The 15,610-nt window shown below is 46.0% G+C and overlaps 1 protein-coding gene across 1 annotated transcript in view; it reads right to left on the reverse strand.

The window, feature by feature from the left end:
- The window catches only part of GRIN2A (glutamate ionotropic receptor NMDA type subunit 2A), a 390,901-nt gene that overhangs the window by 177,428 nt on the left and 197,863 nt on the right, over positions 1–15,610 (reverse strand). The window lies entirely within an intron of this gene.

The following is a 15,610-nucleotide window of genomic DNA, read 5'->3' on the forward strand; positions in this document are numbered from 1 at the left end:
TATAAGACAGACAGACACGGCCTCTGCCTTCACAGACGTGGAAGGAAAGTGAAGAGCAACGTCTATGGGCTGGGAGCCGAGAGAGGCATGAGGGGGTGTTGAAGGAATATCAGGTACAGAAGAGGGGAAACCAGTGGACAGTATAGTCAGAGAAGCCCTGAAGATACATCTTGACTGTTCCAGGAACTGGAGGTAAATGCATGATGGCCTGTGATGTGGGGGTGAGATGATGTTGAAGAGCTTGGCAAAAACCCCACCACGTACAGCCTCAGAGGCTATGTTAGACCTTATTCTGAGCATCAGGGCAAGATGCCAAATGTTCTTACACTGGGAAGTGACATGGCTACTTGTGTTGGGTTAAAGGGTCTCTAATAGTCCTAACATCTCCCCAAGTCATGATCTGATCATGAGAACAAACTTCCATTTAGAAAAAAAAGTGGGTGGTGCCCACAGTTGCACCATTTCCAAACTACCTGCACACTCCTTAACTCGTCAAATCCCATGACGATCTTATAAAGTTGGTATTGCTGGTTGGGGAAAATGAGGCTCAGAATGGTCCATGGCTAGTCAGCATCCAAACTCAGGTTCTGGTTCCACTTCCAGCCCCTTTCCCAACATACCACCACAGCCTTCCTGGGATCACTGAAGATCTGCATAGAATAGGCGCTTAAACCATGTCGTGGACCCACTGGCATGGTGCAAAAATGCCAACTAAACAGAAAGTATGGCTCTGTATTATGGCAAAACAGGATTTGACAAATGCAGAGATATATTTTTTTCTGGGAACTGAAAGAATTCTCAAAGGGTCCTTATCATATTGCAGCCATGCTTGCATTCTGCATTCTGTATGTACCACGTGCATTTAATACACCCTCAATTGTACAAATATGGGGATTCCATTTCGTGTGTGTGTGTGTGTGTACGTGAAGAGTGGATGATTCCATTCATGTCTTTCAGAACGATACTTAGTAGCTGTGCATGTCAAGTCTTTCAACAAGTCTGCATAATCTTCCCTGTGGATGCTCACTGACTAGGAAGTTTTATCTGAAAGGGCTAAAGCTATAGTTCTTAGAAACACCCCCCTTTTCTAAAGTGCATGGAGTTTGGGGGATAATTTGAGTGCAGCATGGCCTGAAAGCAGAGAGAAAAAACAGGAATAAATGCCTTCTGGGCCCCTTCCAACATTACAGTTCTATGAATTTTACCTAATTAAATCAATTAAATGGGGTAACATTTAAAGACTTGGGATAATTATCTTTTCCCCTACAGTAGCTTTTGGAGAAATCCAATATTCTTGGATTGATTAATCACTTTAAATCACGCCTCAACAAGGCGGTGAACTGCTTAAGGGCAGGGATTTTGCTGGCCTCAACTCTCTGTCCCCAGAATCTGGCAGAAGCCTTGGCACACGACCCGTCTGGAGATGGAGGGTGAGGGAGTGCATGAGTGAATGAATGTGTGAGTGAAGCTCAAGAGAAATGTCCTTGGTGTAAACACAAAGTGAAAGGGGAGAATTCAGTATCCAAGGCTGTATTTTTTTAATATGGCTCTCGAATGTCATGTCCGAAAAATAAAAACTTTCAACATTATCATCCCACTATCCTGAGGAACCACGTCACCATCCAAGGCCCAGATATCTTTAGTGTGTCCTTTATTGATAAGGGGGAGAATATATAAGTCCTGTGAGCCTCAACAGCTGCCCATAAAGCCTCATGAAATACCCCGAAAGGCAACAACATAAAGAATCCACGAGCAGGAGGCGGCACGGAAGTGCAGTCTCCAGACAATCAGAGTCATCAACCTCAAGCACCATCAGGTGTCTCCTGGGATGGACTGAAAAGTTCCAAGCTTACTTACAAAAGAAATGTAATAATTCCCATGCAGCAAGGATGCCTCTGAGGAAGCCGGTCACCAGACTTACATTATGACTGCAAAAGGCGATGGAATCAGCATCTTGCCCTGAGCGCGTGAGGAACGGAGAAAGTTCTCAGGCGGACATATGCTAAGCGCACAGTTGGAACCCAATAAAAAGGATCTCTGAGACAACCTACTACCAGTTATCCCATTTCTTTGGCATAACTGGTATTGGTGAAGAGGTGGAGGTCAAACATGCTAGATGTGGGAGTTGATGGTGTTTGGGATGCTCCAACACCCCTGCTCTATGTACTATGAGTTAGACATTATTATATCCATGTACGTGTACCCATGAGCACAGAGCAGAGCTGTAAGCAAATGCAGCCTTATCTGGCTCTCTACGTAGAGAAAGGAGGACATGGCTACACATTAAACTTCAGAAAGCAGATAGATAATTATAGGGATAGCCATTCAATAGCCAAGAGCTGGCTTGGCACAAGCCCCCTGTGAAAGAGTATGTACAAACCTCTTGCCCTGTGCCATCCCCACTGTCCTGCCCAAGCTGAATCTCTCCTGTTACCCTCTTCTGATCCCCATTAATCTCTTCCCCCCAGAACGGATAGCAGTGTAACTTCCGGGATCAGACTGCCCAGGTACCAATCCAAATTGTGTAGCCTTGTGAAGAATCACCTCACCTTTCCAAGCCTCAGTTTCCACATCTGTACAATGGGTATGGCAATGGTAATAATTATACCAGCTAACATGCCAGGAGTACTTTGTAAGAGTCATGTGGCTCAACACTTTCTATGTCGTATCTCATTTAATCCCATCCCCAACAATCTTGCTAAACTGGTACTAGTATTATCCCCATTTTACAAATGAATAAGTAGACTCAGAGGTAGAATGATTTTTTCAGAATCACACAGGTAATGAATCTTTCAGGCAGGTTTGCCTGCCTGAAAGATTCCAAGCTTTTCACCCCTCACTAACCTATTGCCAATGACAGCACTTCCTCATCAAGTTGTAAGAATTAAATGATCTCTCTGTATAAAATCACCCAGTGCAGTACCCATCAAATATCACGTGCTCTACAAATGTAGTCACTATTATTTTCACCCACTATTATTCAATATTTTCGCCCTGGGTCAGGAGTTCTGGTGTCTCACATCAGGGGTTTATGATACCTGTCCCTCTAAAAGACGCAGTTCACTCCTGACTTGAGCATCTCAACAACTCGCCTTGTTCACGGCTGCCTGACTGAAATCCCTAAAGCACAGCTTTAATCACACCACTCCTCTCCTCTAGTCATCAGTGGCTCCCCCAGACCTATCACATTCAGTTCAGACTCTAGTTTACCCCTCCATGCACACCAGTCAAACTTCATAGTTGGAATAACACGGGCTCTGGGTTCTATCAGACCCGCGCTCACGTCCTGGTTCTGCATCAACTAGCCATGTGACCATGGGTAATTACCTAAACTTTCTGGATCTGAGTTTCTTTGCTTATGGAATGGGCATCGTGAGCACCATCCCATAGGGTTGCTGTGAGGATAGGATGAACCAGAAGGAGTAAAAGGCTCATTGATCCATGTCTGACTCCAACAGTTTAGGCACCCCTCTCCTCATCCTCTGTCCTCTAGACCACATGGACACTGCCAGAAACCTAAGGGGATCGGATCCTTATCCTATTTAAAAAATGGTATCTCCAGATCTACTGACATGCTAATTTCACATTCCCTCCTCCCTCCTCAAACCAGCCCATTCATCCTGAGCCCAAGGGAGCTGCATGAGGAAAAGGAAGTGATGAGTCACGCTTTGGAGAGAAACCATCGCCAATGTCCTTTATGGACCTCATGCAGTTACCCTACACCACTTTTACTTCCATTGGCATCTGAAACCTAAGCTTCCAAAACCACTGTGGTGTCTACTGTATACCCCTCGGAGGGATGAAAGCAAGTAGTTATTTGCAAAACATAACTGCACAGCGAGGCACTGAAGAGGCCCACGTTTAGCTTTGGGATTTTCTAAGGTGGTTTTAGGGACTGGCAGGGGGTGATGGGGGAGTTTGGCCGCACTCCCAGGACCTGGCATCTGACACGCCAAATGGCCCTTTGTTTCAAGGTCCTGCACGTTCTTCCCGGTTCTTAGCTGGATAGCAGAGGCTGACCCTCCCGCACTTACCTCCTCCCGCCATGACAGCCCGCCCTTTTGGGTTCCACAGATCAGTCTGACCACCTCCGGCACCGGCTTCCTTGGCAGTGTGCAGCCGGGGGAGAGGAACAGATTTCAGACACCCACTTTGGTTCTGAAGCAAAAGCAGTGCCCTCCCCAAGCTCACCGCTCTGCAGAAGCAGAACAAACTGTTTTAAACACAGAGTCAGGGAGGAAGGCAGGTGTGGGATTCTGGGTGTCTGCTTTCAACTCTGTGTTCCAGTCCCGGGATCAGTGAGGTTCTAGAATTTTCCAGACCTTTCTGAGTCCCCAGGGTGAGACCTGACTGCAGGGGTATCAAGGTCTGATGTTTAAAAGAGTCTAAAACCAACTTTAATTTCACTTGCCCATTTATAAGGCTCTAAAGGACACCCACGCTCATTATCCCTTTAACTCCAACCACCTAAGAGATGAGGCGCTGCCGGTGGTGGTTATAACCCTCTGGACGGTATTTCTCATGAAGACACAGGAAGAGAGGTTGAATGATTTCCTTAAAATCCACACGGCCCCACACGACAACAGCTCAGTTACTGCAAGATGCCATCCAAGGTTCCTTTGCACACACCAGTGGCTTTCATTCCTGGCTGCACAACAGAATACCTTGGAGAGTTACAAACAAAACACCAAGGCTCGTGCTCCATGCCAGTCCAACTGAAACTGAATTTCTGTGACCTGAGTATATGGACTCCAAAGCTGATTTATTTGTTTTTCTCTGTCTCCTCTCAACAGCAGGATGAGCGTTATTCAAGTTAGTATCTTCAAAGTCTAGCACCATGTCTGACACACAGTAGGGGCCCAGGAAATATTGGGTGAGAAAATAAATGAGCAGGAAACTCATCCCCAGGAAGCAAGAGAAAACTGGCTGCTGCTGTCAACCCTGCACCCTTATTTTAGCTTATTTTCCTCTGCCTGTCAGGGTGAGCACCAAAAAAAGGACAATCTCACAAGGGGCCCGACAAAGATCTTGAAGGACTCCTTGGGAATTTGCTTTTTGCCTTGCTAAGCCCCGAGGTACTTTCTGCTACTCTTATTGTGTATTAACTGAGCTTTTAAACATATTTTATTTCATTTTCCATGGATGAGAGGAAAAGTAAAAGTGTCAAACTTGATGAGCCTGAGGAGTCACATGAATAGCATTCTCATATACATATAAGCTGGATCTGTTTCACCAGAGGATCTTTATCCCCTCATCAGCCATCCTCCGCCTCCTCCATCATCACCATCATCATCACCATCATCATCACCATCATCACCATCCATGATCATCACAGCCATCATATCCACCCATCCTCCTCCTCCTCATCATCATCACCATCATCATCATCATCATCACCATCACCATCATCACCATCCATGATCATCACAGCCATCATATCCACCCATCCTCCTCCTCCTCCTCATCATCACCATCATCATCATCATCATCATCATCACCATCATCACCATCCATGATCATCACAGCCATCATATCCACCCATCCTCCTCCTCCTCATCATCATCACCATCATCATCATCACCATCATCATCATCATCATCACCATCCATGATCATCACAGCCATCATATCCACCCATCCTCCTCCTCCTCCTCCTCCTCCTCCTCATCATCATCATCATCACCATCACCATCATCACCATCCATGATCATCACAGCCATCATATCCACCCATCCTCCTCCTCCTCCTCATCATCACCATCATCATCATCATCATCATCATCACCATCACCATCATCACCATCCATGATCATCACAGCCATCATATCCACCCATCCTCCTCCTCCTCATCATCATCACCATCATCATCATCATCATCACCATCCATGATCATCACAGCCATCATATCCACCCATCCTCCTCCTCATCATCATCATCACCATCATCATCATCATCATCACCATCATCATCATCATCATCATCACCATCACCATCATCACCATCCATGATCATCACAGCCATCATATCCACCCATCCTCCTCCTCATCATCATCACCATCATCATCATCATCACCATCATCATCATCATCATCATCATCATCACCATCACCATCATCACCATCCATGATCATCACAGCCATCATATCCACCCATCCTCCTCCTCCTCCTCATCATCACCATCATCATGGTCACTATCAAAATTAATATTAATTTGGTCTATTCTATATGTAGCACAATGTGGCATACAGTAGGAAGTATTATTATGACCCCTGTATTACAGATTAAAAACACACGCTCAGAGACTGTAACTTGCCCAACCCACATAGCTAGTACATGGCAGCGGGAGGATCCAAGACTAGGCGATCCAAATCCAAAATCTGGTTGCTTAGCTACTGGGAAATACTGATACCAGGTATGCAGAACAGGAAGAAGTGTGTGTGTGTGTGTGTGTGTGTGTGTGTGTGTGTGTGTGTGTGTGTGTGATGAATATCACCACTTAATCTTTCTTGAGGCACCCAACTAGAAAAGAAAATCCCTCAGAAATGGGCAACCAGTAGCAATGATCTCACATCAACTGTCTATCAGGAGACGGGAACAGAGTGGGGAAGTCATACCCAGGTGCCATTCCCCAAAAGCACATCAGTTCCACCACCCACAAACACAAAATTCCACTCCAAGCAACCTCCACTCATTGGACCATTTTATGATTTGTGTTCTACTTCCCATTTTGCTTCTCTCAGGAGCAAATCCACTGGCATTTGTCTGAAGTAACCTAACAACATCTTTCTCCGCTCTATCCTCCTCTCTCTTCAAATGAGAAGTTTAATCTTAGGTTTCTGGTGACTATTGGGTCCCTAGGTAGGGGAGCTGTCCAAGGTAGCTGAAGTGCTTTGATTCAGAGACCAGGAGAACACGTGAGTTAATAAACACAGGCTTAACTCAGAGTCCGTGCAATAGTCTCTTAGACTAGAGTGGGAAGGATGGGTACTAGGCAAGACAATTACAAAGAAGAGCACTATGATTTGGGGTGGAGCAAGGAATGAGCCACACAGAGCGACCAAGCCTTCAACCTCATTCTGTCCTGGGTTTCCAATACAGCACCTACTGGTCACATACGACTATTTACACTGAAATTTAAAATATGAAATACAATTAAATATTTGGCTTCTCAGTGACACTAACCACATTTTAAGAGCCCCAAAGTCTTTAAACTTTAAAGCTTATGCTCTCCCACCCCTACCAGTCCTACCCCTAAAGATGCCAATCCAGTTGGTCTGAGATGGAATCCAGGATATTTCTAATTCCCTGGGTAAGTCTAATGTGCAGCCAAGATTGAAAACACTAATCCAAGCCTTCAGTATCCAACCCTGTAGCTATGTATCAGCTCACCTGGGGAATTTTTTGTACCTTTAGATTTCCAGGCTCTAAGCCATGTCCACTGAATCAGAATCTCCGCTGAGGAGCCCGAGTTTATGCATTTGCCCCTGAAAGTGCTGATGAACAGCAAGACTTGGTACTGCCAAGTCCAACTCCCCTATTTTCAAGGTGAGGAAACTGAGGCTCCAGAATCTTGGATGACTTGTTCCAAATTTCACGTAAATCAGTGGGACAGCAGTAACAGACATGGTGGGTCTCTCACCTCCTAATCTGGTGCTCTCTTTGCTGTGTCTTGATGCCATCGTGTGTGAAGCGTTTTCTGCAAAGTGATCCCACAAGGGATGGGGAATGTGCAGGAGGAACATGGCTTTGCTGACAGCTTGCCTGGGATCTGCTTCTTACTGGAAGTGGGTATTTTAACCTAAGCCTCTATTTCCCCATCTGAAAAATGGGAATGATAATAACAGTCACCACCTTAAAGGGTTGCTGTGCATATTTTGAGAGGTAATGTACATAAAGCACTTGGCACATAGGAGGGGCTCAGTCAAGGTGAGTTGGTGTTAGTGGTGGAGATGGTAGCCTTGAATGTCAAGCCTCAAGTCTCACATCCACTACGGGTTCCTTACTACCCCAACTTCCTACATATTCCTAACCTTCTGAGTTTCCGGCACCTTGATCTTTACAGCCCAGCCCTCAGCCCTGACTGTGTGTGGTTGCCTAGTTGCTGAGAAGCATGCATCTCGCCTGCGCTTCAGACTAGAATTCTTGAGGGCAGGACCCCACGCCCTTCTGAGTCCTCCTCAACACCTTGCATGGCACTGAGCCACAGCTCTGGGAATGAAACTGGGAGTAGCATTCGGAGTCTGCAAGGCTGCCAGTGGGCAGAAAGGGAGACTAGTACTTTAAGTATTTAAGTATTTGACTTGCCAGAACTTCTGCTCTAGGAAGAGGCATTCATCTATTAATTGCCTTTCATTCATTTGGTCACTGTAACAAACTCCCACTATGTGCCAGGCATTGTTCTAGGGAAGGGAATCTAGGGAAGGAGGCGACCAAAGTGAAGATTCCCACTTTTACGAAGTTTACATTCTTATGGGAGGAGATAGACAAGGAAGAAGGAAATCAGCAGGATGATTTCAAGGAAATCAGACGATGCAACAGCTCAGGGGTGGAGTGGAGAGGCGCACCCCTTCCGGTCATCTGTCTGACACATCAGAGCTGATCAAAAGAACGTGCAGGAGGAGCTGTCAGCCAGACAGAGCTGGGGAGTGAGGTGGGGGCAAGGAGCGCCGTCCAAGCACGAGGAGCCTCGTGCACAAAGGTAGGAAAGGGTTTGGCAGGCTCCGGGAACGGAAGGAAGATCAGAACAGCTGCAGTTTAATCAGCAAAGGAGAGGGTGGTGAGATGAGTTAGGACAGGAAGCAGAGGCCACATCACACAGTGAGAGCTCTGAAGATCATGGCAAGGGGTCTGGATGTAATTCCTAGATCAACTTTTTTTAAAAACATCTTTATTTTTATTTTTAAAACATCTACAAACACTGAATGCTGGAGTGGGTGTGAAGAAAAAGGAACCCTCTTGCACTGTCAGTGGGAATGTAAATTGATACAGCCACTATGGAGAACAATATGGAGGTTCCTTAAAAAACTAAAAATAGAATTACCATATGACCCAGCAATCCCATTACTGGGCATATACCCAGAGAAAACCATAATTCAAAAAGACACATGCACCCGAATGTTCACTGCAGCACTATTTACAATAGCCAGGTCATGGAAGCAACCTAAATGCCCATCAACAGACGAATGGATAAAGAAGTTGTGGTACATATATACAATGGAATATTACTCAGCCATAAAAAGGAACGAAATTGAGTCATTTGTTGAGAAGTGGATGGATCTAGAGACTATCATACAGAGTGAAGTAAGTCAGAAAGAGAAAAACAAATATCGTATGTATGTGGAACCTAGAAAAATGGTACAGATGAGCCGGTTTGCAGGGCAGAAGTTGAGACACAGATGTAGAGAATGGACATATGGACACCAAGGGGGGAAAACTGCGGTGGGGTGGGGATGGTGGTGTGCTGAATTGGGCGATTGAGATTGACATGTATACAGTGATGTGTATAAAATTGATGCCTAATAAGAACTTGCAGTATAAAAAAACAAACAAACAAAACAACTAATACTAAACTTTCATTGGGTTATTTGTATGGAAATATGTTAATATAAATGTTTCAGACATTACATGAAATTTCTAAAAATCTTATATGTTCTGGTATAATGTTATAAGTAATAATCCTAGTTATTACTTTAAAATGTATATCTCAGAAATAACTAATTTTCTTGTCAACTGCATTATTATGAACTTTCATCAAATCTTTAACTGTGGTCATTTTTAAGTCTTTTGTCATTTACAGACAGTTCTGGGTGTACTCTGATGCTTTTGCAAATATGTTCTTATAAAAGGGTTTCATCTTCAAGAAATTCATGGAAAAGACTCTGACAAGTACAGGTTTCTGGTAACTGACTGTACTGCTGAACTGAATGAAGAAGCATTTTCAGAACTCTAATGAAAAACTGATGAACTCATAAAAGTGCTAACAAAAGATCAAGATGAAAAAAAAAATTAATTACATGGGACTGAGTGAACTGATGAGGATGAGTATAATTTTTGTGACTTTCTGTCTGAATTAAAAAAAAAAAATCCCACAAGGACCCAGAGGCAAAGAATATACAAATCAATTTTCACTGCAAAGTAAAGGAGCTGTTACAGTGGAGGATTACTGGACTGAATGTCAATATTATGACATAGTATGAGTGTGTTTCATGTTTGGTAATTGCAATCATTGTTGCTTTTGTTGTGGTCATCCACGTACAATGCTTGGTGTCAGTCTATTTATCTGTTGTAAAAATAAAATACAGTGTGTGTGTGTGAAAAAAAAACATCTTTATTGGAGTATAATTGCTTTACAATGGTGTGTTAGTTTCTGCTTTATAACAAAGTGAATCAGTTATACATATACATATGTTCCCATATCTCTTCCCTCTTGCATCTCCCTCCCACCCTCCCTATCCCACACCTCTAGGTGGTCACAAAGCACCGAGCTGATCTCCCTGTGCTATGCAGCTGCTTCCCACTAGCTATCTATTTTACGTTTGGTAGTGTATATATGTCCATGCCACTCTCTCACTTTGTCCCAGCTTACTCTTTCCCCCTCCCCATATCCTCAAGTCCATTCTCTAGTAGGTCTGCATCTTTATTCCCGTCTTGCCCCTAGGTTCTTCATGACCATTTTTTTTTTCTTAGATTCCATATATATGTGTTAGCATACAGTATTTGTTTTTCTCTTTCTGACTTACTTCGCTCTGTATGACAGTCTCTAGGTCCATCCACCTCACTACAAATAACTCAATTTCGTTTCTTTTTATGGCTGAGTAATATTGTTCCAAACAATTCCTCTGCTAAATGCACCATTAGTATCTCCCAGCAGGGCAGCTGGGAGAGGATCTGGGACTTTGGGGACGTTGGAATTTCATGTGAGCTAGCCCTGTTCTTCCCTTTGGAATTCTGATCTGTGCCAAGAGGGGAGCCTCCCTTGAAGATGCAGTAAGGCGCATAAATGCTTGCTATATTGTTTAGTCAACTGGTACCCTAACCTTGAATAGTGTGGCTAGGACTCCCACGTCTGCCTGGGCCTTCCAGAGCTTGTCCCAGTTCATCATCCAGAGTCAAGCCCTCCCTCTAACATATATCGCAATGCTGGAGGAGAGAATACACACATGCACGGAGAGATGTATTCCTTGATTCCAGCTGCAACTAGCTTAGGACAGCCCAACATACTCTACATTCATCAGAACCACATGGCGATTGCTGCTCTTTGACCCAGTCCTGCTTTCTAGATCATTAGCAGGGCTGGCCAAGAAGAGACACCTGCTGAGATTCAGGCCCTTATTTCTATGCGAGGACACAGCAAAGGCCCAAGCTGGCTTCACCTGGGGTTCTGTCAAACTGCAGGTGAGCTTCTGACTCAAGGCTTCCAAACAGGGTCATCAGCGATTATGGATTGTCTGAGGCTAGGCCCAGCCATCCTCACAGAGAAAGCCAGAGGGAAATTCTACCTGATCACATCATTGAGGCAGGTCTCCAAGGAGCTGATGAACCCACGTACATGAGAGCATCTTTTTTTGGAGGTCCCAACTGTAACCGGGCTACTGAACTTTCTCTGTGCACCTGAAGCTATTTTTTTTCAGATTCCTTTTCTTAAAGAAGAACAAGCAGCCTCCCTGAGCCTCATCATGGGTATGCGCCATTCTGGCCACTGAGCATCTGTTCTTCCTTTACTGGTCACAGTGAGTTTCCATGGGGAGGCATCCTTTCCCCTTTCTCAGTCAAACCAATTGGCCCATCCACTTCTCGTAGTGCCATCAATTAGTTCAGGGGTAGGAACATGTCCTAACTGGTACAATCAGAGTGATTCTTAGGATTTGTGCGAAAAGTGACTAGGAAAAGACAGTTTCCCTTATTGTTAGATTTGAACCTGGAAGGATGTTCAGCCAGAGTTTCTGGCAGCCATCCTGCCACCATACACCATCCTGAGAAGGAAGTCATCAGAGCCAAAGGCAAAGGTGAAAGAAAGAAGGAGAGTTACCAAGTCCTGACATCATTGTTGAGCACCTTGTTCAAGACATACCTGAAGCCAATACCCTTGTTGTCACTGTATGTCCCAATTAATTGCCAATTAACTACCTCATTTTACTTAAGCCAATTTGAATTAGTTTTTCTGTCACTGGCAACCAAAGATTTCTGACATCACTTTAGCTAGGGAAAAAAATGGAGAATAACGTGATTCATTCTTCACTCATCTTCTGAATTTAAATCAGAAGCATCCAAGCTACAGGGTGGAGCGTTTCCCTTCACCATCCTTCTCTTTTCTGATCCTGTTTTTTCCCCAGGGCAGCCGCCTCTCTCCACATATCTCTCCCTTCCTTGCATGAGCTATTCATCATTCCTTTATTTTGGGGGTATTTTGTTTTGTTTCATTTTTCTTTCATATGCTGCTGAGATTGGTTTCCTCTCAGAGAGTCTGACAGCCACGCTGCCATGACCCAGATGAAAGACATGACAAGTTGCCACCAATAATAATCACTTGTCATTAAGCCGTTCCAGTGAGAAGAAAAAGCAAACAGGTCCCTTTCATTAAGTTCCCATCTCTGGCTGTCACACACAGAGGGGACTGAAGGAGGCAACTTTATTTTTGGAAAAAGGAGAATCTCAGGTTTTCCCATAACACTTGGTAGGGGCAGGCCCTGGAGGTAAACATTATAGTAGAAATGTCCTCTTCAAAATGCCCCACTGTTCCCTAAGAAATGTCTATGAACAACTCTGAAAGCTGAGCTTCAAGAAGAAATTGCTTCTTCCTTTGGGAATCTGGATGTGCATGTTATTAAACGCACAGACATTGATGCCAAATAGACCAAGGGTTCAAGTCTTGGTTCTTCTTGCTAATGTCAGGGTCTTGGGCAAAACGTGTCCTATCTTCGAGCCTCCATTTTCTCATGTTCAAAATGGAGGGAATTTTAGTCCCTACTTGAAAGAGGTTGTTGTGATTGCGATAATGCACGCATAGCTCTCAGCACATACCAAGAGCTTGATTAATGAGAGCTGGGATTACCGTGGCCGTTGTCATCAGGAGAAAACCAACCACAGTGATGACAATGAAAGCCAAGCCCCAAGACGCTACAACCCACGAGCACAGCATTAATGAGAATACAAACAGTTCCCCTGTGGCTCTTTCCCACGTTTCCTAAACGTCCTAATCACGACACCACCCCTTCAAAGGAGCTCTTACTGTGCGCCAGGCATGAGCTGAGAGCAGGTGACAACTCATCCCAGTGTTAAAACTGGAAGTCCCACATCCCTGGAGGCCCTTAGGTCCTGGGCAAATCAGGATGACTCCTCAGCCACGCAGAGAGCTTTTAGTGCATTTAGTCCTCACACTAACCTTTCAGGAAAGGTATTAATATTCCTGTTCCCATTTTGCAGTTGAGGAAGTTGAGGATACAGAGAGATGCTTCTTTACTTTAATGAGCGTAGGAACCACTGGGGGCTCCTGCTCCGCTGCAGACTCGGGCTCAGTGGTTACAGACGGGGCATTGCTAACAAGCTCCCAGGTGACACTGATGCTGCTGGCCCATGGTCCCCCAGGGGCTGGCAGAGCAGAGGTTCAGACCTACAGGTCTGACCTCATAGCAGGCTTCAGCCATGATGCCAGGCGGCCTCTGTCTTCCAGGGAACAGTGGGGAGGGATACAAGACGGTGTCTGTTGTCTGACATCCTCACCCCTGTGTGTTTCCATCGGCCTCCCTGGCTGAGACAGCCACATGTCACAGCCTGTCAGTCCCATCATCTTATCCCGACAAAGCACTTTCAGGTAGAGGCTGTGAGTCAGAGCTTACTGTGCGGGAAAGAGGAAGAGGGGAGGCGCCGGGCGAACCACCCCACTCCCAGGAGAGCTGGAGCCACCCCAAACCAGGCGAGCACAGAGAGGTCGCTACCATTCAGGCGCTGCCCACGCCCACCTACTGGTGGGAACCAAGTCCCCGGGAATGCAGCGCCCCCTCCTGCACGCTGGCCCTGCTGCTCTCACACTAGGGTGAGTGGCTGAGTCCCTCTGAGCCTCCGTGTTTCCACCTATAAAATGGACCTAGTGGGACTCTGGTTCCCTGGAGGGGTGCCCGGCCATCCATGACGTGGTGACTCACAGGAGCTCTGTGAACTGCAGGGTGGGGACAGGTATGCCACCCGAGTGTAGAGAGCGAACCCTTGCCGCCTCCTCTCTCCCCTCCTCCCCCTTCACCCCCACGGTGCTCCCAGAACACACTGTCCAGGCCTCAACTGTTGATCTCGTCACCAGGTATTCAGAGTGTCTATTTAAATATCTGTCTCCACGCAACTAGATTAATGCCAATTCCTCTCTGCAGGAACAGCACCAGGCCAGCTCCTGTACACAGTGGGGCTCAGAACACAACACGTTAGCTGAAGGTGTAAGTCAGTGGGGGGTGGGAAGGAGGGAAGGAGGAAGGAAGGAAGGAAGGGGGTTGTGGGTAAGAGAGAGGGAAGGAAGGAATGAATGAATATTCAGTGAGAAAGAGTGGCTGACTCATGGGCATGGCCATGGAGTTGGGAGGCAGGGTTTAAGTGGGTCCTGCTGGAATGGGGGGGTGAGATGAGGGAGCTGGGAGGCAAATCTGAGTGTCTGAAGTACAGGAATCCTTTGCTACCCGAACTCTCATGATCTGAAGGCAGAAAACAAATTGGGGCTGGGGGATTGGGCTGGTATTCATGTTGTCTGAACTCCTGCTACTTGCTCTCCAGAACTCAGGAACCAAACAGATTCAGACAAAATGATAACCCTCTCTATCCAAACTCAGCAAAGCACTGTTTCCCTTCCCAATCCCTACCTCACTCCCAAGCCCCCTTTTCTGCCCTCTCCACCATCACAGACCTTCAGCAAAAGAAGCCAGACACCAAAGACAACCTACTGTGTGACTCCATTTACATGGCATGTCCACAGCAGGCAAATCCATAGAGACAGAAAGCAGGTGAGTGGTTGCCAGGAGCTGGGGACAGAGAGGAATGGGGAGGGACTGCTAATGTGCATGGGGTTTCCGTTTGGGGTGATGAACAGTTCTGGAAATAGACAGTGGTTGTATAACACTGTGCAGGTAGCTGTGCCACGGAATTGCACACTTTAACAGAATTACAATGGTAAATCTTGTTATATGTATTTTACCACCATTTTTAAAAATACCAAGACAAATTAATAAAGCCGGCAAGCAGGGCCTGCAGCTGAGGCTGGATGCTTCTCCTAGGTCCCTTCAATCTTGCAGCTGGTGTGAGGGGGTCCCTTAGGGAGCCCTCGGACCTCACGGTCGCTTGAGGCACTGGCCCGGCTGGAAGGAAGGGCCTCCTGGGAGTCTAGTAGGGTGCAGGCGGCCATCCACACGTTCCTGCTCTTCCCGGGTATCCGAAATCCCCCAGCAGCCTTGTGGTCATCCGTCACCCCCGACGTCACGGGGCATACGCTTCAGTGGCTGTGACAACAGCCTTCTCTAGACAGGGCTAGCAAGCAGGCTTGGTTCTTCCTGTTCTTTAACACACTCAAGCGGGATGGTATAATTGTTTTGCAAGAGTACAGACCCGGCAGAATTGCAGGAGGTGACCTGCTGCAGT

The sequence above is a fragment of the Balaenoptera physalus genome, assembly GCF_965194825.1.
Source record: "Balaenoptera physalus genome assembly, chromosome: 16".
Taxonomy (NCBI): Eukaryota; Metazoa; Chordata; class Mammalia; order Artiodactyla; family Balaenopteridae; genus Balaenoptera; species Balaenoptera physalus.